Source organism: Triturus cristatus, chromosome 5_2, assembly GCF_964204655.1.
Source record: "Triturus cristatus chromosome 5_2, aTriCri1.1, whole genome shotgun sequence".
Lineage (NCBI taxonomy): Eukaryota > Metazoa > Chordata > Amphibia > Caudata > Salamandridae > Triturus > Triturus cristatus.
The window spans coordinates 965,881,490-965,905,117 of record NC_140588.1 but is presented as its reverse complement, the minus strand read 5'-3'; the positions used below and the strand labels follow the sequence as shown (position 1 = coordinate 965,905,117).

Here is a 23,628-nt window from a genome sequence, read left to right as displayed (position 1 = left end):
ATTTCAATGCTTTTATTGTGTTCAAGGAGTATTCTCCTGCGTCAAAGTTGACATTTCTTCAGTTTCAGCACTCTGTGATAGCTAGCCTTGTTGATGTGGAACAGGCAAGTGTTCCTAGATTTGGAGTGGTGGAGGATGTGGCTCGATTGAAAGATCGCCACTTTCCTGATTACATCCCTCCCACACGTTCAAAAGATTTTCCCACTTGGAGATGTAGAGTCTGTTGGCGAAGAGATAAGCGGAAGGAGTCTCGTTATTTCTGTCCCTTCTAACCCTGGGCTGTGTATGCCTGCTTGTTTTAGAGCGTACCACACGCAAAAGAAATTTTGGGAGCTTCCATGAGTGGTAAAGTGACCTGCCTGGTCTGTATTGTTTAAAACAATTATTCTATTTCAAGGATGGCATTAGTGCAATGTATTTAGTTTCAGATTTTGTGTTAGAAGATTTGTATCTATTTGCAATTTGTTTGTGTTTTTTTGTATATAAAATCCTAAATGTGATGGTGGTGTGTGTAGGTTGGTGCTTGGCTGGAGGTGTGCGTGGACTGGCGCTTGGCTGGCGGTGTGTGTGTTCTGGCGCTTGGCTGGCGGTGTGCGTGGACTGGCGCTTGGCTGGTTGTGTGCGTGGAGTGGCGCTTGGCTGGCGGTGATGGTGTAAAGTGGCGCTTGGCTGGAGGTGTGCGTGGACTGGTGCTTGGCTGGCGGTGTGTGTGGACTGGCGCTCGACTGGCGGTGTGTGAGTAGTGACTTGGTGCTGGTCACTACACACACTGCTAGCTGAGCGCCACTCCGCGCAATCCATCAGTTTGTGTGGTTGCTGTGTCAGGAATGTGGGCGTGTGGAAGTGATGGGCCCTTGAATGGCGCTGTCTGCTGGTGTGAGTGTTGTAATGTGATGGGCCCGCGGCTGGCGGCGTGAATGTTTTGTATGTGTCACACGTATGAAAGGTGTATGAATGGCCTGTAACGAGGTTGGTGCCTTGTCGTGGCTTTACAGCTCACGAGCTGTGAGGGGGAACAACCTTTACAACGCAACTTTTACAACACACTACACTTACAACGCATTTTTTACAACGCAACATCCACTACAACGCATTCCATTACATAGCATGACACTACAACGCATTTTTAAAAACTACCTTTACAACGCATTCCATTACATCGCATACTACCTTTACAACGCATACCATTACAACGCATAATATTACACTACACTATCCAACACTTACCCTACTGTTGCACCCCCTGGAGTTAGAATAGTAATTTTTACCCCTATACTATCCAACACTTACCCTACTGTTGCACCCCCTGGAGTTAGAATAGTAATTTTTACCCCTATACTATCCAACACTTACCCTACTGTTGCACCCCCTGGAGTTAGAATAGTAATTTTTACCCCTATACTATCCAACACTTTCCCTACTGTTGCACCCCCTGGAGTTAGAATAGTAATTTTTACCCCTATACTATCCAACACTTACCCTACTGTTGCACCCCCTGGAGTTAGAATAGTAATTTTTACCCCTATACTATCCAACACTTACCCTACTGTTGCACCCCCTGGAGTTAGAATAGTAATTTTTACCCCTATACTATCCAACACTTACCCTACTGTTGCACCCCCTGGAGTTAGAATAGTAATTTTTACCCCTATACTATCCAACACTTACCCTACTGTTGCACCCCCTGGAGTTAGAATAGTAATTTTTACCCCTATACTATCCAACACTTTCCCTACTGTTGCACCCCCTGGAGTTAGAATAGTAATTTTTACCCCTATACTATCCAACACTTACCCTACTGTTGCACCCCCTGGAGTTAGAATAGCAATTTTTACCCCTATACTATCCAACACTTACCCTACTGTTGCACCCCCTGGAGTTAGAATAGTAATTTTTACCCCTATACTATCCAACACTTACCCTACTGTTGCACCCCCTGGAGTTAGAATAGTAATTTTTACCCCTATACTATCCAATATTTACCATAAATGCAATTTAATATTATGCGTTGTAATGGTATGCGTTGTAAAGGTAGTATGCGATGTAATGGAATGCGTTGTAAAGGTAGTTTTTAAAAATGCGTTGTAGTGTCATGCTATGTAATGGAATGCGTTGTAGTGGATGTTGCGTTGTAAAAAGTGCGTTGTAAGTGCATGCGTTGTAAAAGTGTGCGTTGTAACAACATACATCCGCTGTGAGTCAATGGTTCAGTTTCTCGTCCTTTCAATTATTAATAGTGCATTTCATTTTTGTGAAATCACTTGCTAATACAATTGTATATACTGAACCGTTACTCACCCTCGTGCCAAATTCAACCAGTATGTGTGTGTGCTTTAGGATTAGATGGCTGTGCAGTAATATTTGTCTTTTTTGTCTTCCTGAAGCAGGGTGTACCTTGTCCCTTTTTGTGAATGTTGTGATGTGTTGATTTTGTGCCTGGTGGTGTGAATGGTCTTGTGTGTATCACGGATGAAAGGTGTGTGAATGGCCTGTAAAGCGGTTGGTGCCTTGCCGTGGCTTTACAGCTCACGAGCTGCGAGTCATTGGTTCAGTTTTTTGTCCATTTAATTATTGACAGTGCATTTCATTTTAGTGAAATCTCTTGTTAATAAAATGTAACATACTGAACCATCCCTCGCCCTCGTGACAAATGCAACCAGTATGTGTGTGTGTTTGAGGAATAGATGGCTGTGCAGGAATCTTTGTCTTTTTAGTTTCTCTGCCAAGGTGTATGTTCCATGTAAGAATAACCCATCAACTGTAGATATTGTCGTAAACCCATGGGAGTTCATGGTGATGTCTCGCTTGTGAATTTCAAAAAGTTATTTTATCCACAATGTCCTGCAAACCTCAAAATGTCTGTCACATTTTCCTTGCAATATTGTGCCGAAATTGTCACGCTGTAGAAACAAACAACTAATTATGTCAAAACGATCTGGTTTTGCAAGGGGGTCAACTGTCTTTTTGGCCCGTGCTCGGCGGCCATCTAGGGAAACCTACCAAACCCATACATTTCTGAAAAGTAGACACCCGGGGCTTCCAGGGAGATATGGCTTGCGTGGATCTCCCAACGTTTCCTTACCCAGAAACCCCTGCAAACCTCAATTTTAGCTGAAAAAATTATTTTTTTCACACATTTTTGTGAGGAAAAGTTGTGGCATCACCGGGCTCACTCAACTTTCCCACCACCCAGTGTTCCCCCGGGTCTCCCGGTAAAAATGGTGCCTCACTTGTGTGGGAGGCCCAAGTACCCACGACAGGCAAGGGCCCAAAACGTAGTGAGACGACATCAAAATTGCCTATCTCAAAAACACCTGGTTTTATAAGGGGGGTCATCTGGGTTTTTGGCCCGGTGCTCGGAGGCCATCTAGGGAAACCTACCAAACCCATACATTTCTGAAAACTAGACACCCGGGGGCTTCCAGGGAGGTATGGCCTTGTGTGGATCCCCCAACGTTTCCTTACCCAGAATCCCCTGCAAACATCAATTTTAGCTGAAAAAATCAAATTTTTCACACATCTTTGTGTGGGAAAGTTGTGGCATCACTGGGCTCACTCAAATTTCCCACTACCCAGCGTTCCCCCGGGTCTCCCGGTAAAAATGGTGCCTCACTTGTGTGGGAGGCCCAAGTACCCGCGACAGGCAAGGGCCCAAAATCTTTTTTTGATAGGCAATGTTGATGTCGCATCACTACGTTTTGGGCTTTTGCCTGTCGCGGGTACTTGGGCCTCCCACACAAGTGAGGCACCATTTTTACCGGGAGACCTGGGGGAACGCTGGGTGGTGGGAAATTTGAGTGAGCCCAGTGATGCCACAACTTTTCCACACAAAAATGTGTGAAAAATGTGATTTTTTTCAGCTAAAATTGAGGTTTGCAGGGGATTCTGGGTAAGGAAACGTTGGGGGATCCATGCAAGCCATACCTCTCTGGAAGCTCCCGGGTGTCTAGGTTTCAGAAATGTATGGGTTTGGTAGGTTTCCCTAGATGGCCGCCGAGCACCGGGACAAAAACCCAAGTGACCCCCCTTGCAAAACCAGGTGGTTTTGAGATAGGCAATTTTGATGTCGCCTCACTACGTTTTGGGCCCTTGCCTGTCGCGGGTACTTGGGCCTCCCATACAAGTGAGGCACCATTTTTACCGGGAGACCCGGGGGAACGCTGGGTGGTGGGAAATTTGAGTGAGCCCGGTGATGCCACAACTTTCCCATACAAAAGTGTGTGAAAAATGTGATTTTTTTCAGCTAAAATTGAGGTTTGCAGGGGATTCTGGGTAAGGAAACGTTGAAGGATCCATGCAAGCCATACCTCCCTGGAAGCCCCCGGGTGTCTAGTGTTCAGAAATGTATGGGTTTGGTAGGTTTCCCTAGATGGCCGCCAAGCACCGGGCCAAAAACCCAAGTGACCCCCTTGCAAAACCAGGTGGTTTTGAGATAGGCAATTTTGATGTCGCCTCACTACGTTGTGGGCCCTTGCCTGTCGCGGGTACTTGGGCCTCCCACACAAGTGAGGCACCATTTTTACCGGGAGACCCGGGGGAACGCTGGGTGGTGGGAAATTTGAGTGAGCCCGGTGATGCCACAACTTTCCCACACAAAAGTGTGTGAAAAATGTGATTTTTTTCAGCTAAAATTGAGGTTTACAGGGGATTCTGGGTAAGGAAACGTTGGGGGATCCACGCAAGCCATACCTCCCTGGAAGCCCCCGGGTGTCTAGTTTTCAGAAATGTATAGGTTTGCTAGGTTTCCCAAGGTGCCCGCAGAACTAGGGTTAAAAAACTAGAGCTAGGCACTTTGCCGAAAAAGGGTCATTTTTCACTGCGAAATTGAGGGTGTGACCACGTTGCGTTTTGCGCCGTTTCCTGTCGCGGGCACTAGGCCGACCCACACAAGTGAGGTACCGTTTTTCTCATAAGACTTTGGGGAACGCGGGGTGGGTGGAAATTTGTGGATCCACGCAGATTCCGGAACTTTCCACCACAGAAATGTGGGGAAAATGTGTTTTTTTTGACAATTTTTTAGGTTTGCAAGGGATTCTGGGTAACAGACCCTGGTGGGAGGCAGTCAAGTCACCCCATCCTGGATTCCCCTGGGTGTCTAGTTTTCAAAAATGTATAGGTTTGCTAGGTTTCCCAAGGTGCCCGCAGAGCTAGGGTTCAAAAACTACAGCTAGACATTTTGCCAAAAAAGGGTCATTTTTCACTGCGAAATTGAGGTGTGACCCCGTTGCGTTTTGTGCCGTTTCCTGTCGCGGGCACTAGGCCAACCTACACAAGTGAGGTACCGTTTTTCTCGTAAGACTTTGGGGAACGCGGGGTGGGTAGAAATTTGTGGATCCACGCAGATTCCGGAACTTTCCACCACAGAAATGTGGGGAAAATGTGTTTTTTTTGACAATTTTTTAGGTTTGCAAGGGATTCTGGGTAACAGACCCTGGTGGGAGGCAGTCAAGTCACCATCCTGGATTCCCCTGGGTGTCTAGTTTTCAAAAATGTATAGGTTTGCTAGGTTTCCCAAGGTGCCCGCAGAGCTAGGGTTCAAAAACTACAGCTAGACATTTTGCCAAAAAAGGGTCATTTTTCACTGCGAAATTGAGGTGTGACCACGTTGTGTTTTGCGACGTTTCCTGCCGCGGGCACTAGGCCGACCCCCACAAGTGAGGTACCGTTTCTCTCATAAGACTTTGGGGAACGCGGGGTGGGTGGAAATTTGTGGATCCACACAGATTCCGGAACTTTCCACCACAGAAATGTGGAGAACATATGTTTTTTTGGACAATTTTTTAGGTTTGCAAGGGATTCTGGGTAACAGACCCTGGTGGAAGGTGGTCAAGTCACCCCATCCTGGATTCCCCTGGGTTTCTAGTTTTCAAAAATGTATAGGTTTGCTAGGTTTCCCAAGATGCCCGTAGAGCTAGGGTTCAAAAACTACAGCTAGACATTTTGCCAAAAAAGGGTCATTTTTCACTGCGAAATTGAGGTGTGACCACGTTGCGTTTTGTGCCGTTTCCTGTCGCGGGCACTAGTCCGACCCGCACAAGTGAGGTACAGTTTTTCTCGTAAGACTTTGGGGAACGCGGGGTGGGTGGAAATTTGTGGATCCACACAGATTCCGGAACTTTCCACCACAGAAATGTGGGGAAAATGTGTATTTTTGGACAATTTTTTAGGTTTGCAAGGGATTCTGGGTAACAGACCCTGGTGGGAGGCAGTCAAGTCACCCCATCCTGGATTCCCCTGGGTGTCTAGTTTTCAAAAATGTATAGGTTTGCTAGGTTTCCCAAGGTGCCCGCAGAGCTAGGGTTCATAAACTAGAGCTACACACTTTGTCAAAAAAGGGTAATTTTTCACTGCGATATTGAGATGTGACCACGTCGCGTTTTGTGCCGTTTCCTGTCGTGGGCACTAGGCCGACCCGCACAAGTGAGGTACAGTTTTTCTCGTAAGACTTTGGGGGACGCGGGGTGGGTGGAAATTTGTGGATCCACGCAGATTCCGGAACTTTCCACCAAAGAAATGTGGAGAAAATATGGGTTTTTTTTACACTTTTTTAGGTTTGCAAGGGATTCTGGGTAACCGACCCTGGTGGGAGGCAGTCAAGTCACCACATCCTGGATTCCCCTGGGTGTCTAGTTTTAAAAAATGTATAGGTTTGCTAGGTTTCCCAAGGTGCCCGCAGAGCTAGGGTTCAAAAACTACAGCTAGGCACTTTGCCAAAAAAGGGCCATTTTTCACTGCGAAATTGAGGTGTGACCACGTTGTGTTTTGCGCCGTTTCCTGTCGCAAGCACTAGGCCGACCCGCACAAGTGAGGTACCGTTTTTCTCGTAAGACTTTGGGGAACGCGGGGTGGGTGGAAATTTGTGGATCCACGCGGATTCCGGAACTTTCCACCACAGAAATGTGGAGAAACTATGTTTTTTTGGACAATTTTTTAGGTTTGCAACGGATTCTGGGTAACAGACCCTGGTGGGAGGCAGTCAAGTCACCCCATCCTGGATTCCCCTGGGTGTCTAGTTTTCAAAAATGTATAGGTTTGCTAGGTTTCCCAAGGTGCCCGCAGAGCTAGGGTTCAAAAACTAGAGCTAGGCACTTTGCCAAAAAAGGGTCATTTTTCACTGCGAAATTGAGGTGTGACCACGTTGCGTTTTACGCCGTTTCCTGTCACGGGCACTAGACCGACCCCCACAAGTGAGGTACCATTTTTTTCGTAAGACTTTGGGGAACGCGGGGTGCATGGAAATTTGTAGATCCACACAGGTTCCAGAACTTTCCACCACAGAAATGTGGGGAAAATGTGTTTTTTTTTACAATTCTTTAGGTTTGTAAGGGATTTTGGGTAACAGAACCTGGTGGGAGGCAGTCAAGTCACCCCATCCTGGATTCCCCTGGGTGTCTAGTTTTAAAAAATGTATAGGTTTGCAACATTTCACTAGGTGCCGGCAGAGCTCAGTGTTAAAAAACTACAGCTAGACACTTCGCAAAAAAAGGGTACATTTTCATTGTGAAAATGTGGTGTGTTCACGTTGAGTTTTGAACCATTTCCTGTCGTGGGCACTATGCCTACCCACACAAGCGAGGTGCCATTTTTATCGGAAGACTTAGGGTAATTCAGTTTTGTAAAGGAACTGTTATTACCTATTGCCTTTCGATGCATTTCTGCCTTCCAAATGAAAGATATTGTGTACAAAAGAAGTCATTCTAAATAATGACTGATAATTCTCATGCTAGTATGAGTATTCCCAATTTCGAAAATGTGCAAATATCTACTGTTTCTAAACTCTATATTTTGTTCCCATTTCAGAAATACATAGGTGTCTTTCATACCGATTTTTCCATGTACACATTTTTACAGAATAATTTCTATATACCCGGTACATAATAAAAAACCATTGCAAGTTGCTGCTCAGATTTTGGCTCTGGGTTCGTCGGGTTCTTGGTGAACCTACAAGTCCTATATATCCCCACAACCAGTAATGTCCAGCGGATGTAACGGTATATTGCTTTCAAAGAGCTGTCATAATTAGAAGAAGTTACAGGTGAAAACGTTGACACAAAAGGCTGTTTTTTTCAACTAATTTTCAATTTATCCTATATTTAACTGTTAGTTTCCATAAAGAAACCTTGATGGATCTACACAAATGACCCCTTGCTGAATTCAGAATTTTGTCTACTTCTCTAAAATGTATAGCTTTCCAGGATCCATTATTGCTTTTGTACCCATTTCTATCATTAACTGTAAGGAGGTCGAAAGCACAAAAAATAGCAAAAATAGGCTATGTCCCAGAAAAATGCCAAAACTGTGTAAAAAATGTTGGGTTTCTGACAAAAGTCTGGTATCCCCTAAAAGCTGGGAAAATGGTGATTTCAACCCCAAAACCCCTTTTTTTATAACATTTGCAGGGGAAAACCCAGATGCTTTCATTTGCAGCCCGTTTTTCCCATTTTTCCGAAAAAAACCAATATTTTGCTGTATTTTGGCTCATTTCTGTGACCCCTCCAGGGGAATCCACAAACCCTGAGTACCTTTAGAATCCCAATGATGTTGGAAGAAAAGGACGCAAATTTGGCGTGGATACCTTATGTGGTCAAAAAGTTACAGGGGTCTAAGCGCGCACTACCCCAAATAGCCAAACAAGCATTGGCATAGCCAATAGGTCTCGCTTTTGGGACCTTATAAGTATTTAGTTATGCAACTGTTGCATGGCTAAACACGTATAAGGTCCCAAAGGCGAGACCTATTGGCTATGCCAATGTTTGTTATGAAAGGCACACAAAAACAGAGACTACAATTCTGTTTTTTGTTGTACATTATCAAACTGCCAAAAATGAAGTGCCAAAGAGACCCGATTTAGCCAGATTGTCTTCTATTTCAAAATAAGGTAACGGGGAAAACACATTCCCCTACTATGCCACTTGCCTGCTCTATGTCGGCATGTATTTATACAAGGCTTGGTTTGTATTTTCAATCGTCCCTACTCTGAAACATAACAGGAAGACTGGCTGCCCTGGGTGTCATGCCGCTGTGCATGGGTAGAGGGCAGCAGTGTTCAAGCAATGGCGCCAAGAAGCCGCAGAGCCGGCGACAGAGGGGAAAGGCAGCCGAGCTCTGGGCCACCTCTTCCTGGAAGGAATGAAAGGTGGACGCCGGGTGATTTATCTAGCTGGGGGGAGGAGGACCGCTGACGCGTCCTGCTCTCTTATCGAAGCGAGGTGGGGGGATGACACAAGCGAGGAGGGGGTTGGGGGGCACTAATGTTAAAGGTACCAAGAGCCCCTCTTCCCATCACTCCCACCAAGTACAGCAATCCGAATTTCCCGTCTGTGCGGAGAGGGTGGGAAAATCACATGATGGCATAAACCACAGCATGGGGAGGGGCATGAGCAGCTATACCCCAGGGGACTATCGCGAGCGGGATGGAGAGGTGAGCTGAGGAGAGGGATGGCGGAGAAGTGCGCTGCTATGCGTGACAGTATTAGCCAGTGCTGCATGGTTTGCACGAAAGGGCACGTGCAACATCAGGACGGGTAAAGGGACAAAAGAGGAAGAGGAGACAAAGAATGGAATGTGAAGAAAGGGAGATGAAAATTCGAGATTAAATTGGAGTATACCACAAAAGAAAAAATGTATTCGATTAACATTTGTCATGGCCTCTATAGAGACTGGCAAATATGATTTTGTTTATCACAAAAGTGACTATTATGTTATCCTTACGAACACGCACAACGGAATTCGCCATGGAGCTGTAAACATGTCATGTTGGCACTGAGTAACAAGACAAGCCCGGCTTCTAAAGTGCTCCGGACGCGAGCGAGCGCTCGCCGTGCAAAAGTGAAAGCAAAACCCTTTGAAGTATGATGCCGAGGGCGCCAGTGGGCTGTAGCGCTTCCCCAAACGGATTGCATGGCGGCACGATGTACGTGATTGTGCGCGTGCTCGCCATGCAATCCACTTTTGGGAGCACTTTGAAATGCCCCTCTTACTAGAGTCTCGCATAGCGATTGCGTAAATGCAATAGCTAGGCGAGACCTAAAAAAGGCTTGGCACAGGAGGGGGAAAAGGCCTGGCAGTGAAGGGGTTAATGCCCTCCAAAAACATTGCCGCGGACATTCTCGGAAGGGCTACTGTGTACCAACACCTCACCATCTGTCGCCTGACTTCTCCAAGAACTCCTGGTGACCACTGCAGGCTCAGTGCCTGGCCCTGCAATCCTCAGAGAAGCACAGCAGTTCTCAAGGAGGAGCTACAACTGAGGCACAGATTTTAATTTTAGGAACAGTTGTCATTCAGCCCACAATTAGAGAAAAGTTACGTTTTGTATCATGATGATTCAATTTGCCAAATGTGATGACTCTACGGTTATCATCTTTTTAATAAATCATCTTAATAATTCGTTTAAGTCTAGCGTACTCCGCCTAGTCCAACCTCTGCAGCGCTGGGACGCCCCAGGGTAGCCATCGCGCTTTATAAATTATCTTTTCATTCATTCATTTCATTTCATTTTCATTTCATTTCATTTCATTTCATTTCGTTATGTTATGTTTTTATTATTGAAAATGTGCTAAGATTTTTGAGTGCAATTTGGATAAAAGAAATACTTAAACAGCAGAAAGACAAAAGCATGGAGTCAAGGAACAGCTCCAAAGAACACATTTAAGAAAAAAACTCATTTTGCAGACCCACCTGTGCGCATCGCAATGGAGTGAAGATGAGAGTGGCAGCCTCGTGCCGGGCTTGCAGCGCAGGTCATAGATAGGTCATGGGTTGACATTGATGCTATCAGTTTAAGAGGTTTACCGCGTCCCTTCTCTGTGAAGCCTGATCCGCCCCTGCCATCCTGCTGAGCAGGGAGTCTTGGGGATTATTTTCATCTCGGTGCAGAAGGGGCTATGAAGAGGCCGGTTACAGTTCATCAACAACGTGAGGGTGCTACTTTCTGTGCCCTTTTTCGCATGCGGCCGCCCTATCATGGGTCACCGACACCTTCCCGCGCAAGCTGATAAAACCGATATTAAGACACTGACATGGCTGGGTTTCTGATAATCGACAAAGGAGCTGTCCCAACTACTTGGAATTTATGTTGGTAAGTAACTTACAAATTGCGGGAAAAAACGCACATGTGTATGTATATAAGATAAAGACAGAGGTATATAATTGTATGTTGGTTTTATCATGGTTAGTCATTGTTGAGCAACGCATATTGTTTTTTTATCGTATATATTGGTTTAGCAATACACTTCAGTAGGGAGACTGGAAATGTTTCTAGACATACTCCCCATCGACCCAAGTCATTGTGTTATTGATCTAAAGATGTTGGTGGGATGAAACTATAGCAACAAACAATAGCCCATTTGAGGCTGCTTGAGTACAGCAGGCATACAACACTGATACATGTCACAGTCACTCACGGTGCTGGTTTGAAGATTTCGTCCTGTGGTTGAAAAACAAGGATTTATTTTTTGAGATGTTTCAGTTCAAGGGCGTAGCCAGAACATTTAAATACCCCCACTTGAACCATACCACTAACCTCACCAAGCACGCGAAAGCAGGTAAGCCTCTTGCTTTCAAATGTCCATCCTCCTTCCGTCTATCTTTCTCCATTCTACCTAGCCATCCTTTCTCCTTTCACCCTTTCACATATACATACATTCATTCATTCTTCCATCCATCCTTTCACCATTACATCCATTCAGTCTCTCATCCTTCCATTACTTGTCCTTACAAACTTTCATTTTATCTTCCTTACTCTTTTCACGTTTTCTTCGCTTTTCCTCCTGTTCTTTCATCTACCCATTTTTTGTCTCTCAAATGTACTAATTCTTTACTTTCTCTTTTGCTCACTTTTTATATGTGTCCTTTTCTCTGTAAATTACCTATTGTCCTCCTTTCCTGAGTTTTCTTTCTGTTTCCTTTGCTGCACATGCTACTCCACCTCCCACACCTCTCAGTCATTTTGTTCCCTAACAAGTATGGTTTATGACCGCTTAGTCTGCAGACCTGCACACAGAAGGGTCTTGTACACAGGTAATTAGTCTTTTAGTGGGACCCAGTTTCCCAGCCCATGGGGCCGGTGGCAGCCCCCGCTTAAGCTGCTTAAGTCGGGGGCTCGCCACTCCACTGGTTCAGCTAAAAAGCACTCATGTGCAGTGGGTAAAGCATGTCCCATCTTTGACATTGTTTTGTGCTCCGAATATCTGGAGTAGGTACTGCATGAGAAATAATGCGCTTGGAAGCTGTTGTCGTAGCACCTCCTTTATGAACATTTTTCATACATTCTGACACGTTTCAAAATGCAAATTTTTACGTTTTTTTGTTGCAACAAAACTTATTCTGGCTTCATTAAAGAAAACGTGTAGGAAAAGAAATTTACTCTCCTAGGTTTATGCCTTCGTTTGGAGAAAATGTCAGATTTTTCTGAAACCTCGTAGAATGGCAGAACTATTCCTCGCATTTTGTGACTGTGGCCAGTTCAGTGTATGACCGTGTACAGAACTATTTAGCATTCCTCATTATGAGACGTGACAGTGACACTTTTTGGGTACCTAAGGAGAATTGTGGGACACAAGAAGGTTTAAAAGCGATCATTATAAGTGTAATGCTCTGTTTGGTATGTAAAGCAAAGATACCACCAAAGAATGCATTGTCTTGCAAGTTTCAAATCCACACATTTAGATTTGTTTTGGCTGTGCTAATTTGAATTGAAAATAAAATAAAAAGGATGAAGAGTGGTGACTATATATATGAGGTGAGAGGAAGGCTTTGTTAACATACAGAAACATGGGTTAACAATCATTAGAATGTTCTTTCAAACTTAGAAAAAGTGGCAGGTTGGACAGGGGAATAGCTGAGCCAGTAAATACATCTTCATCAGTAAGATTTGGATGAAATGTCCTCATGTGGTTTAAATCTTGGGAGGTTAACTCAATAATGTATCAAACTATGACAAAAATAGAGCCATTTAAGGGAGACGCAAGAGCCTCTTTAAATTGCACCGTGTATATTAACGCATGGAGAGGACATCTGATCCAGTTATACCATCTGTCAGTAATATCAGTTTATCTCACTGAGCTATGAGACCGACCAAGCTCCTTCTGACGCCTGACCAATTATTACCACAATATATGACCTAGTTATCTAGTTGTCATTTTTTATGCAACACCCCACTCATACTTAACACTTACTGGCTCCCAGGCTGATTCTGAACTCTTGCGCTTGTCTTTCAAACACCTTTTCTGAAAGGCATTGTTGATTTGTGGTGTTTCGGCTGCTAATGACGCTGTTGCTGCCCTTTTATATCCCTGATTCATTTTCCTTCTCTTTATCCTAAACGTGTATGGGCACAGACGTATTTGTCTGGTCGCTTTCAGCTGGCATCACGGTTTGGCAGGCAAGGTGCAAGGATGGGTCTGGGCATAAACTGTAGGTGGGAGGTTTCAACCACTCTGGGTTCGGTCCAGGTTCTCCTTTCTTTAAAGACCGATAACTTGAGCACCATCCAGTGTGATCTTTTTCTGGGAGTAGTTGTATCTTAATCAGGTCTTGGATGTGACCCATTCATGAATCTCCAAGCAAAAAGTTATGAAATGCAGCTGCAGGAGTGATCTCACTGCATTCAACAACTGCACTGATTGTCAAAGTCAGGGATACAACCGCAGGTACTGCTGCTAGAATTCTATGTGATCTTTGTATAAGGGTTTCCTACAGAAGCCAAAAAAAAACCAAAGGCAGATATCTACCTCCCAGAAGATTTAACATTCGACGAAGTACCTGATTACAAGTGCGGGGCTAAATTCTGATCCCTCTGTAAATGCGTGTTTGCACAGGGATCGGAATTATGAGTTGTGTGATAATCATAAAACAAACACAAACAGGTCAAACCTGCTGAAATTAATGGAGGAAAAGGCCAGTAAAAAGGCAAAACATATGGAAGTTGGTGGGTTAGCTACTAATTCCGTGCGTTATACTTCATTTGCTGGTTAAAAAGTCGGAATAGGTGATATTTACCACGTGCGATTAATACCTCACCTATTTCTCCTGACTTGTAATGAGGGCTTCTCACTGATGTTGACTAGTTGCGTAATATTGACTAGTCAAGTTATGTAATTTTGCGCACTGGATTATGGGAATTAACCTAATCCCTGAGTCAAGACAATTTACTTGAACACTGTGCAGTATATAAGTAGTTAAAGCATGACTAAACATTTTATTATCTCTGAAGCTGGCCCAAGTCTCACGAGAGCCATACTTCAGGATGACTTTTAACTTTTGTCCATACCTACATTGAGTCTTCAGCGGGCTAGCACTACAGGTGCAGTGCTTTATTTATTGTCTTACACAGTGTGAACACTGGCCAACCGGGTTTCAGAGCGTTGTACAATGCATATTTTTTTTTTTTTAAAAGGCAGCCATATATTGACTGTGGGGGCGTATACAGAAGCAATTTCAGCACATATGTGGCATACATACACCACTGTCCTAAATCTTAAAAAGGTAATTAGCGTTCTCCATTTTAAGCAGAGGGGAGGAGGCTGTAAAAGGCAACCGGGGTATATCCACCCCAGAATGAGGAAGCAAATGGCTCACTCCTTACACCGCATTTGGTGGTCCACTGTTTTCACCTTGTTGAAATTTGGTAATTATCATTTGAATCCCACAGAAGTAAAGTCATAGTCATCATAGTTGTTCCTTTCACCTTCATTCTCATAAAAATCGGCTTGATCATACCGTGCTAAAGCACCTCCAGGACCTTGGACTAGTAAGCCCATAACTGAGCTGCCTAATATCTAGATCCGATTATAGGGCATGTGTCATTGACGTGTAAACTGGAAAGCCATTGATTGTCCTGGAACAGAAAATGAGTGCACAAAGGAGATCAGCATTCAGTTGAGAAAGCGGCAGGACTGTTATGTGCTTTGTGTTTTTTATGGTTTCTGAATCTCTCATTGCATTCATTTATTCATATTTGTGTTTTGCTCATAGTTTTATTACATGTATTCATTATGGACCAGATGTATAAAAATTTGGTTGCAAAAAAACAGTTTCAATTTACGTGGCAAATTTTTGTGACCACTGAATTATTTTACAAACTTACCTAAGTCTATTTATATAATAATACTTTGGAGTTAGTTGCAATCCGACCTATCTCATTAATATTCATGAGGTAAGTTTCAAATTGAGGACTCCCTCCGATTGATGGCCATCACTGCGCTGATAGGTCAGCAGACCACCATGTCAGTGATCTCTTTTTTTAAAGGTTGTTTCCTTAAAGTAAATGGTGTGTGTTAAAAAAAAGTTTACTTTTTATGAAAAATGTATTTGAGAGTTCACAGTGATCCCTTGGACCACAACCTTAACCTCAACAAACTTTCTTTTAAATTCATAAAGTGGGATTCTTTCCCTTTTGCAAATGAGTTAGTACCTGAGTTTGGAAGTCGATAATCTTTCACTGTTTTCTGGCCCAGAATATAGTTGTCAAACATTGATACATCCCATACTGAATGTCAATTTGGAAGGGATGCCCACATCCCGTCCTGTCCAAATAGCGATTTGGATGGAGTTGCAGATCAAGTTTAGTATTCAGTAATAATTTTCAACTCCTAAAATAGGTCTAGTACATTGTAAAACATTTTTTGCAGTCACAAACAACAATCCGAACTGTTTACAATTGCAAAAACGTTTAGTACATCTACTCCCACATAATGGAATGTTTTGCTATAGGGTGAAGTGCATCAACAGCTCATATGTATAAATATAGTTTGGTTTATAAAACACCATAGATCCAGACAAACATTAAGGAGAAATTCATATTTTATTTTTCTGCCACATTGTTCACAAATTACAAGGTCTAACTTTTTCCTAATAATATCACAAATAGTATATCAGCTCAATAATCAGACAATTTATTGTAGAAAGCATCTTCATATTCCTGAGCGAGAATTGAGGCTGCACGACGACGCTCAGTGGAAAATGCACAGAAACCTTCCTTCACAACAACGAGGGGTAATTCCTTTTGATTGTACAGTTCTGTCTACCTTCCTGAAATCTGATAACAATTGACATTGGCTATTTTACTTCCTTGGAGATTATTAAGTACTGTTGAATGGTGTTATGATGGTATAGTGGCATGCATACTTTTCCAATTTGCGGGAAAGTTAACCTTGAAGCGTAGAGGAAAATTTAAACAGTGCAGTGACGTGTCACTCCCCGGGGTTTCTTCTGTAAGAGTATGACATCTGTCTATGTACTGTGAATTTCTTTTCTTAGACATATATTTTTGTTTAGTATGGGTGTTAAATTAGGTTTTGTTAGGGTGCCTCGCTGGTCCTCTCAGGAGCATCAAACTTTTTCTTGTAGTATATTTTCTTGTGTTGTGACTCCTATCAGCCATGCAAGCAGTGAATCCACTACCGCCTTTTTTTTTTAAACAGCTGGCATTTCAAACTTATCTTGGAGCAATCAGTGCATCCACATATTGACCCGAGAAGAACAAATTTCTGCTTTTACACTTGTTGGGTTTTGAAGAAAGGCCTTCCAGATTTAGGCTTAAATGATGGTGAAGAAATAGGTGAATACCTAGAAGCCAAAAAAAAATTACGGATCAGGTTTGATATCCAGCCCAGTCTTGTAGTTTCTAGATAGACGGTTTCTTAAGGGTTCACAAACAAGGATAAGACGTTGATAATTACATTACAACACTATGCAAACTGATAGCCGAGTGGCAGTTTGAAAATGTCAGTGTCCAGTTAGACTGTGAGCTATTCATAAGCCATTGCAATGATAAAGGCATTCACCAGAAACTATATATGGTTAATCTTACACAAAAAGTATTTATCAGAACGCTAAGGGCATTGAAACTTCACAGATTTCAGCTACAGTTCTTGAAGATAAAGTAGTCAAACAAAGTTGGTGCTGTTCACTCCTGAATGGATATGGGAAGGAAAACGATCCCACATCTTGAAGCAAAAAGTTTTTTTAAGCTAGCAAATATCTGTTTGAGATGTGGTAATGTATCTCACTCAAAGTCTTGCAAACCCAGTCCGGACAGAAATGTTACATGTAGGATATTCAAAAATAGGGTAAACCAGGGTAAGTGAGCCTAAGCTAAAACCATATGTCTAGCAAAGTTGATTGTGTGCATGATGATAGTGTCCAATATAATAATAATGAGTTGTTACACTGTGACACTCACAATTTGGTTCTGGTTGTTAGTGATGATGACACGGATAAGAGAGGAAACCCTTCTGAAGGTATTGACCCCTATACTGATATTATGTTAGGTGATAAACAACTATATCTTTTAGTTGATTGTGGTGCAAGGATCACAATAATTAGTCGCAAATTCAAGAGTGATATTTGGAGTGGTAGACTGTTACTTCCTCCTGATCGTTCTCTCGTATTTAATGAAGGACAGGAAATAGAATTGACGTTTTTTTAAAGATATTTTAATATTTGAAGAAAGGTGCATTGAGGGGAAAACATACCTTGCTGTCAAGGGTCTCAACATCCTCAGGCGGCTCCACCAATTTCTTTTTCTAGAATGGTGACAAGACCTGGAATAAACAACCGAGTCCTAGTCATCAGAAGAAATTAAGTTGCTGAGCAGTTAACCAGTGAATTCCCCAAACATTTTCAGAGGAGCTGGGGAATAATTAAAGGTTTTAGGAACTAAATAAGAATTAAAGAGGGGGGCATCCATGTCAGACATAAAATGAGAGGCGTGCCTTTCAGTGTAAATTATGATCTAGAAAAAAGAAGTAATGACTACACAACAAAGGGATAAATTAACCTGTTGAATTTTCCATTTGACCGTATGTTGTGTCATGGAAGAGGAATGGGGAATTACGAGTTTGTAATTACTTTCTTAACCTGAATAAGGAGATTTGGGTTGACTCTCACCCCCTGCCAAAAATGACTGAATTGTTGATCTTGGTTGCAGGTGCTATGTGGTTCTCCAAACTTGATCTGGCATCTACCTATCACCATGTGGTTTCAATTCAGAACCAAGACACTTAACAGCTTTTGTATTTCTGGTGGATATCTTCCATTATTGTGGAATGCCTTATGTATGTATGTATCCCAAGGTAGGTGTCTCATCAGAACTGGAAAATCCAGGTTTTAAGAGTTTTGTGAAACTTCTTGTGATCTTGTTCCATTTGGAGATATAGAGGTAGGGCGTTCCAGGTTTCAGGGCCTATTTTGGAGAAGGCTCTGCCTCCGTTCCTTACTGTACGCACTTTAGGTACTGCTAGAAATTGTTTACTGGTCGAGCGCAGAAGTCTGGTTGGTTGGTATTTTATTAGATTTTTGGATAGATATTTTGGCACTTTGCTATTTAGTCTTGTGGACCAAGCAGCATATTTTGAAATTTATCCTCTTTTTTATGGGGAGCCAATGGAGGGTCTTCAGGCTGGGCGCCGAAGGGGTACGGGGAGGGAGGTTTAGAACCAGTCTGGCCTCAGTGTTTTGTAGGACTTGAAGTTTTGACAACTGCTCCTCATTAATGGAAGCCAGTAGCGCATTTCCGTAATCTAAACAGCTAATGATAAGTCCCTGTACTAGGGGCATGTGATATGATAGGGGAATCCACTTAAAGATTTTCTAAGGGTTCTCATTAGGCCGTAGCTGGTGCGTACCACGTTGTTTATGTGGTCTGCCATGGAGAGTTTATCATCTATTAATATACCCAGATTTCGCGCTATGGATTTGGGTGGAGGGGAGGGTCCCAAGGACGGCAGCCACCAGTCATCTGTCCATATTTTCTGAACCTTATGGGTTGGAGTCTGCAGCTTTGTGTTTTTTACCGCACCATGTTTAACATGCTCAAGGATGTCAAGGGTGTCGCAAGTTTTCAGGATGATGTGTTGATTTTTGCCTCTGAATGTAGTTCTCAGATCACATTTTGGACAGAGTCTTGATTATTTTTCAAGAAAATTTGGTGGTTTTGAAGCGAAATAAATATGAGTCCCTGAAAGAAAAGATAGAGTTTTTGTGTCATGTAATATCAAATGAAGAGATTCAGCCAAACAGGGTTTGCGTTGATGCTATCTCTTGCACATCATCACTCACTGATAAGTCAGGTGTTAAGCCCTTTTTCGGTTTAAGTGAGTTTTATTCCAATTTAATTCCCATGTATGGCTAAAAACTTAGACCTACCACCAACCTTCTAAAGATAAATGAGGCTTTTATATAGGACTAACATTGTCAAGAAGCCTTTGAAGGTATAACATAATATCTTCTGATTATCAAAGCATTGAGTCCATATGATCTTTCTGTGAAATGTTGTTTAACAGTAGATACCAGTTTTGTGGCAGGCTTAACTCAAAAAAGGGCCAACAAAGTATTCTTGATCGGATATGCATCTAGAGTCCTTCAAGATGCAGAACATCATTTTTCCGTGATTGAAAAAGAACTGCTGGCATACTGGTGGTCAAATGAAAGGGGTTTGAAGCTAAGTGTGAGGATGATGCTTTACCGTACAAGTTGACCATAAACCTTTAACACAAATTTTGAATGGAAAAAAGTCCAAAACAACACACCAAGGATTGATTCTCCAATAGCTATTTGATATCGTACACACACCAAGTGGTAGAAATACTAGGGTAGATTTTTGTCAAGGTTTCCGATTAAAGATGACCATGATGTTGTGTTTGCAAGCATCAATGATTATCGTTAAAACTGTCTTGTAGCATGTTCTCAAACTGAATGGAAGATTGCCATAGCTGAACATACTGTGTTAGGGCAAGTAGTGTGCTTTCTGAGTGATGACTGGCCGAAAGAAAAAGAAACTTGAATTACGTTTCCAACCTTTTTCTAAAGTTTCTGACAAACTGTCCGTGGAGGATGGCCTGGTCTTAAGGGGAGAGAAGTTAGTTCCATCAGCACAGCTAAGGTCTGGTTTGTTGATGAGTGCACATGAAGGGCATCTGTTTTTAACCCTGATTAAGAGGAGAGTTCGGTCTAACTTTTGGTGGCCACAAATGGACAGTGACATTGATGATCTACGGAATAACTGTGTGATCTGCACCAGTAATGCTTCAATGTTTTAAACTTTCAATGTCTGCATTGACTCCTATTGTTTTACCTGGTGGCCCAAGGAGAAACTAATGATTGGTCAAATAGATTTGTTCAATTCTCTATTTATTCACGGCCTATATTAGTTATGATAGACTATTTCTCAAAGTGGCCAGAAGTGAAATATTTGAAAGAACCAACTGCAAGGCTGTGATTGACTTCATGAAAGATATTTTCTTAAAAAAAGGTTTTCCAGAAATTTTAATTTCTGACAATGGGGTGCAATTTGTAAGCAACAAGGTGGAAGATTTTCTCAAAACGAGCAGGATAATTCAGCGCAAAGCTTTCTATAACACCCGAAAACCAATGATGTAGTTGAGCAGGCCCAAGCAAGAGGTATCTAATTCTGACCTTGACCCTTAAGTCAGAGGGAATGTTGAGGCAGCCCAAATCAGACAAAAATGTGTTACAAAGAATGTCAAGGATGTAACCTTGATGGCAGGTGACCGTACGCGCTAAAATAAACCTATCCATATGAAGGAAGGTGATAGTAAGTTCAGTGAACATGTAAGGGTTGAAAAGATATGTGTCAAGTACTCGAATGTATATAGAGTAGTGAAAGTGAATCTTCATTTGCATCCACCTGACACCGCATCAGTTGGAACCGCCCAACCATAGGTTGGCGGTTCCGACTGCCTGATTTGTATACAACTGCTCTTACGGCGGTTGAAAACATTTATTTGTCAATGGAAGTTTGTGCGGCGGGTGGAAAAGACCTGCAGCACATCCTTCTGTTGACAAATGGATGTTTGTGAACATCCTTGCACCATATGGCAGGTACAGTATTGTGCCTGCCACATGGTGGAGGGATTTTTAGGGGGGCACCATAGGTGGCGCCCCCCAGGCCCTATTGCGGAGGGCCAGGGCGGGAAAGGGGTCCTACTAGGGGCCACCAAAAACACTTTCCAACAGCCTTTTCATGTCAGAAAGGCCGACATGAAATGGCTGTCGGAAGGTGCCATCATAATCCAGACAGCAAAAGACACACAATTGATGGACGGAATGCAGAACAATCAAAATATTCACCCCCAGTCAAGAGATCTGGGTTAAATCCATCATTCTTTTGCTCACCATGCCACGCCAGTTTAGACCTGGCCATATGCAAATCAGTCTTGACCCTGTGCCTCATGGGAACAGTCCAGCCCGAACTGCTGAGCCAGGTCCTCCCTGGACCGGAAACAAGCATCCTAGGAACGGTTTCGGGGTTTCACCCCTGTTAGATCTGGGGGTCTCTAGTTGGCAGGGTAGGTACCACTGTCCAAGTAGGGACCCTTGCTTCTAGTCAGGGAAAGGGGGATACACTGTTAAGATAACCCCTGCTCACCCTCTAGGTAGCTTGGCCTGAGCAGTCTAGGCTATCAAAGGCAATGTGTAAAGTATTTGTACCAACACTCACAGTAACACAGTGAAAACACCACAGATTTACTCCACACCAGTTTTAGAAAAATAAGGTATCTTTACTAAAAACTTCACAAGACCAAATATTACAGACAAACCAACATATAATTCAAAAAGGTTACTTTAAAGATAGTTCAGAGTTTGCAGAAAGTACTCCAGGATGTAAAAGTCAGTGTCCTGCACGATGCGACTCTCAATGCACAAAATGCGACACTTTCGTGCCCAACAGTACCTGTAGTTGCGATAAGGTTCCCAAAAGCTATAACAAGGAAGCTTGCAAAGGCGATGCGATGCTCCTGAGATCCTGGGGAGGCTTTGCAGCAGCCCTGCTTCACGCAGCAGAGGTGGATGCGCCGGCTCCGATCTGTAAGGGGAGGATGCGATGACTTTGGCCTTCGTTGCGTAGGTTTCTTAGGGGGAAGCTTCACGCACAGGTTCGATGCGACACTCTTCGATGTGGTGCGATGCGTGGCGCAGCGTTGCCTTCCGGCGCCGCAACTCTCGATGCGCCACGGAACGGGACTCTGCGTCGACGCACGCAGCGATTGGAGACTTTTCACGCACCGGCAGTGGTGCGGCCCGCAAACTGGTTCTGCGACAACCCTCGCAATGGCAGGAAGCTTCACGCTTCGGGACGATGCTCGACGCACTCGGCGATGCGGAGACCCTGCGTGTTGCGATGGTGCCGCGATGAAATTTTCCTCGCACTCTCGTCTTGCGACACGCAATCGGATGATGCGTTGGGTACCAGTCACTCTTGTTCACGCTTCTGCTTCCCAGCTCCCAAACACAGCAAAACGACCTCCTGAGGCCCCAAGACTGGGCAAGCACTCCAAGGCAGGTCAGAACTCTCTCAGCAGAGTTCCAGGGGAGCTGGTGGTGAAGTCCTTTTGTTCCTGGGACTTCTTAACAGGGAGCCAGCTCTTCTCAGGCCCTTGGAGATCAGAATCAAAAGAAGGGGACACAGCAAAGTCCTTCCCCTCTCCTTGGCAGCAAAGCAAAACAGCAAGCAGGCAGTCTTCTCCTCTTCAGTCCTTTCAGCTTTCTCCTTGGCAGAGGTTCCTTCTTAGTTCCAAAGTGATCTAAAGTTTTAGGTGTCTGGGGTCCTCTTCTTATACCCCTCCAAGCCTTTGTCTCTCTTTGTTCCAGTGGGGGGATTCCCCTGCTCAAACCGGTTCCTGGGTGTGCTCTGCTCTGGAGCACCTGGTTCCTTTCAGTGTGAGGGGCAGGGTCGTTAGACGCTCAGCAGGAGGTGGAGCCTTCTTTGTGCCAGCAGAGGCAGAGTCCTCAGCCTGGCCAGCAGGGGGTGGAGCCAGCTTTGTGTTTGTCAGGGGCAGCCCTATTCAGACCCAGGGACTACTCCTCCCACCCATCTAAAGCAGATCTCCCTATTCACCCTGCTGCTGACTCATCCAGGCTCCTGGAGCCACCTAGCCCATCACATGACACCCTTCAGCCAACCAGCACACAGGCACACAGGAAGGTTAAACAGGAGAATAGCTACTTTCTAAAAAGTGCTATTCTCACACAGTGAATTTAAAAACCATCTTGCTAAAAAGATGTATAATTAAATTCTGAACACAGAGATACCAAACTTGGATTTTCTATCTTGCCCTTATGGGAAGATAGGCATGTAAACAGCCTTCCCCATTCTAACCTATGGGCAAGATAGCCTCTCAGCAGTGAAAAACGAAAATGGCTGTAATTCACTACCAGGGCATGTTACACACCTCAGTACATGCCCTACCTTTCAGATACACTGCACCCAGCCCAGGGGGGTACCTAGGGCCACCATAGGGATGCCCTACATGTACAGAAAGGGAAGGATAAGGCCTGGTCAGTGGGTGCACTGGCCAGGTCGACATGGCAGTCCTGGACTGCACATAGGCACTGCAAGCAGGCCTAAGACATCATTTTAGCGCTACTCCTGTGGGTGGCACAATCAGTGCTGCAGCCCACTAGTAGCATTTGAATCACCAGCCCTGGCACACACAGTGCACTTTACTAGGGGCTAACAGGTGAAACAAATATACCAATCATGGATAACCAATCAATATAACAATTTATACAGAGAGCATATGCACTTTAGCACTGATCAGCAGTGGTAAAGTGCTCAGAGTCCTATTGCCAACAACCACGGGTCAGAAAAAAATAAAGGAGGAA

At 43.7% G+C, this 23,628-nt stretch overlaps 1 protein-coding gene across 4 annotated transcripts in view; it reads left to right on the top strand.

Moving 5' to 3' along the window:
- The first annotated feature begins 10,910 nt into the window (after nt 1-10,910).
- The window catches only part of GUCY2F (guanylate cyclase 2F, retinal), a 347,423-nt gene continuing 334,705 nt past the window's right edge, over nt 10,911-23,628 (top strand). For all 4 annotated transcript variants that reach the window (XM_085608170.1, XM_085608167.1, XM_085608168.1 and 1 more), the window contains exon 1: nt 10,911-11,080. The gene's annotated coding sequence lies outside the window, so the exon portion shown is untranslated. The remainder of the gene's footprint in view (nt 11,081-23,628) is intronic.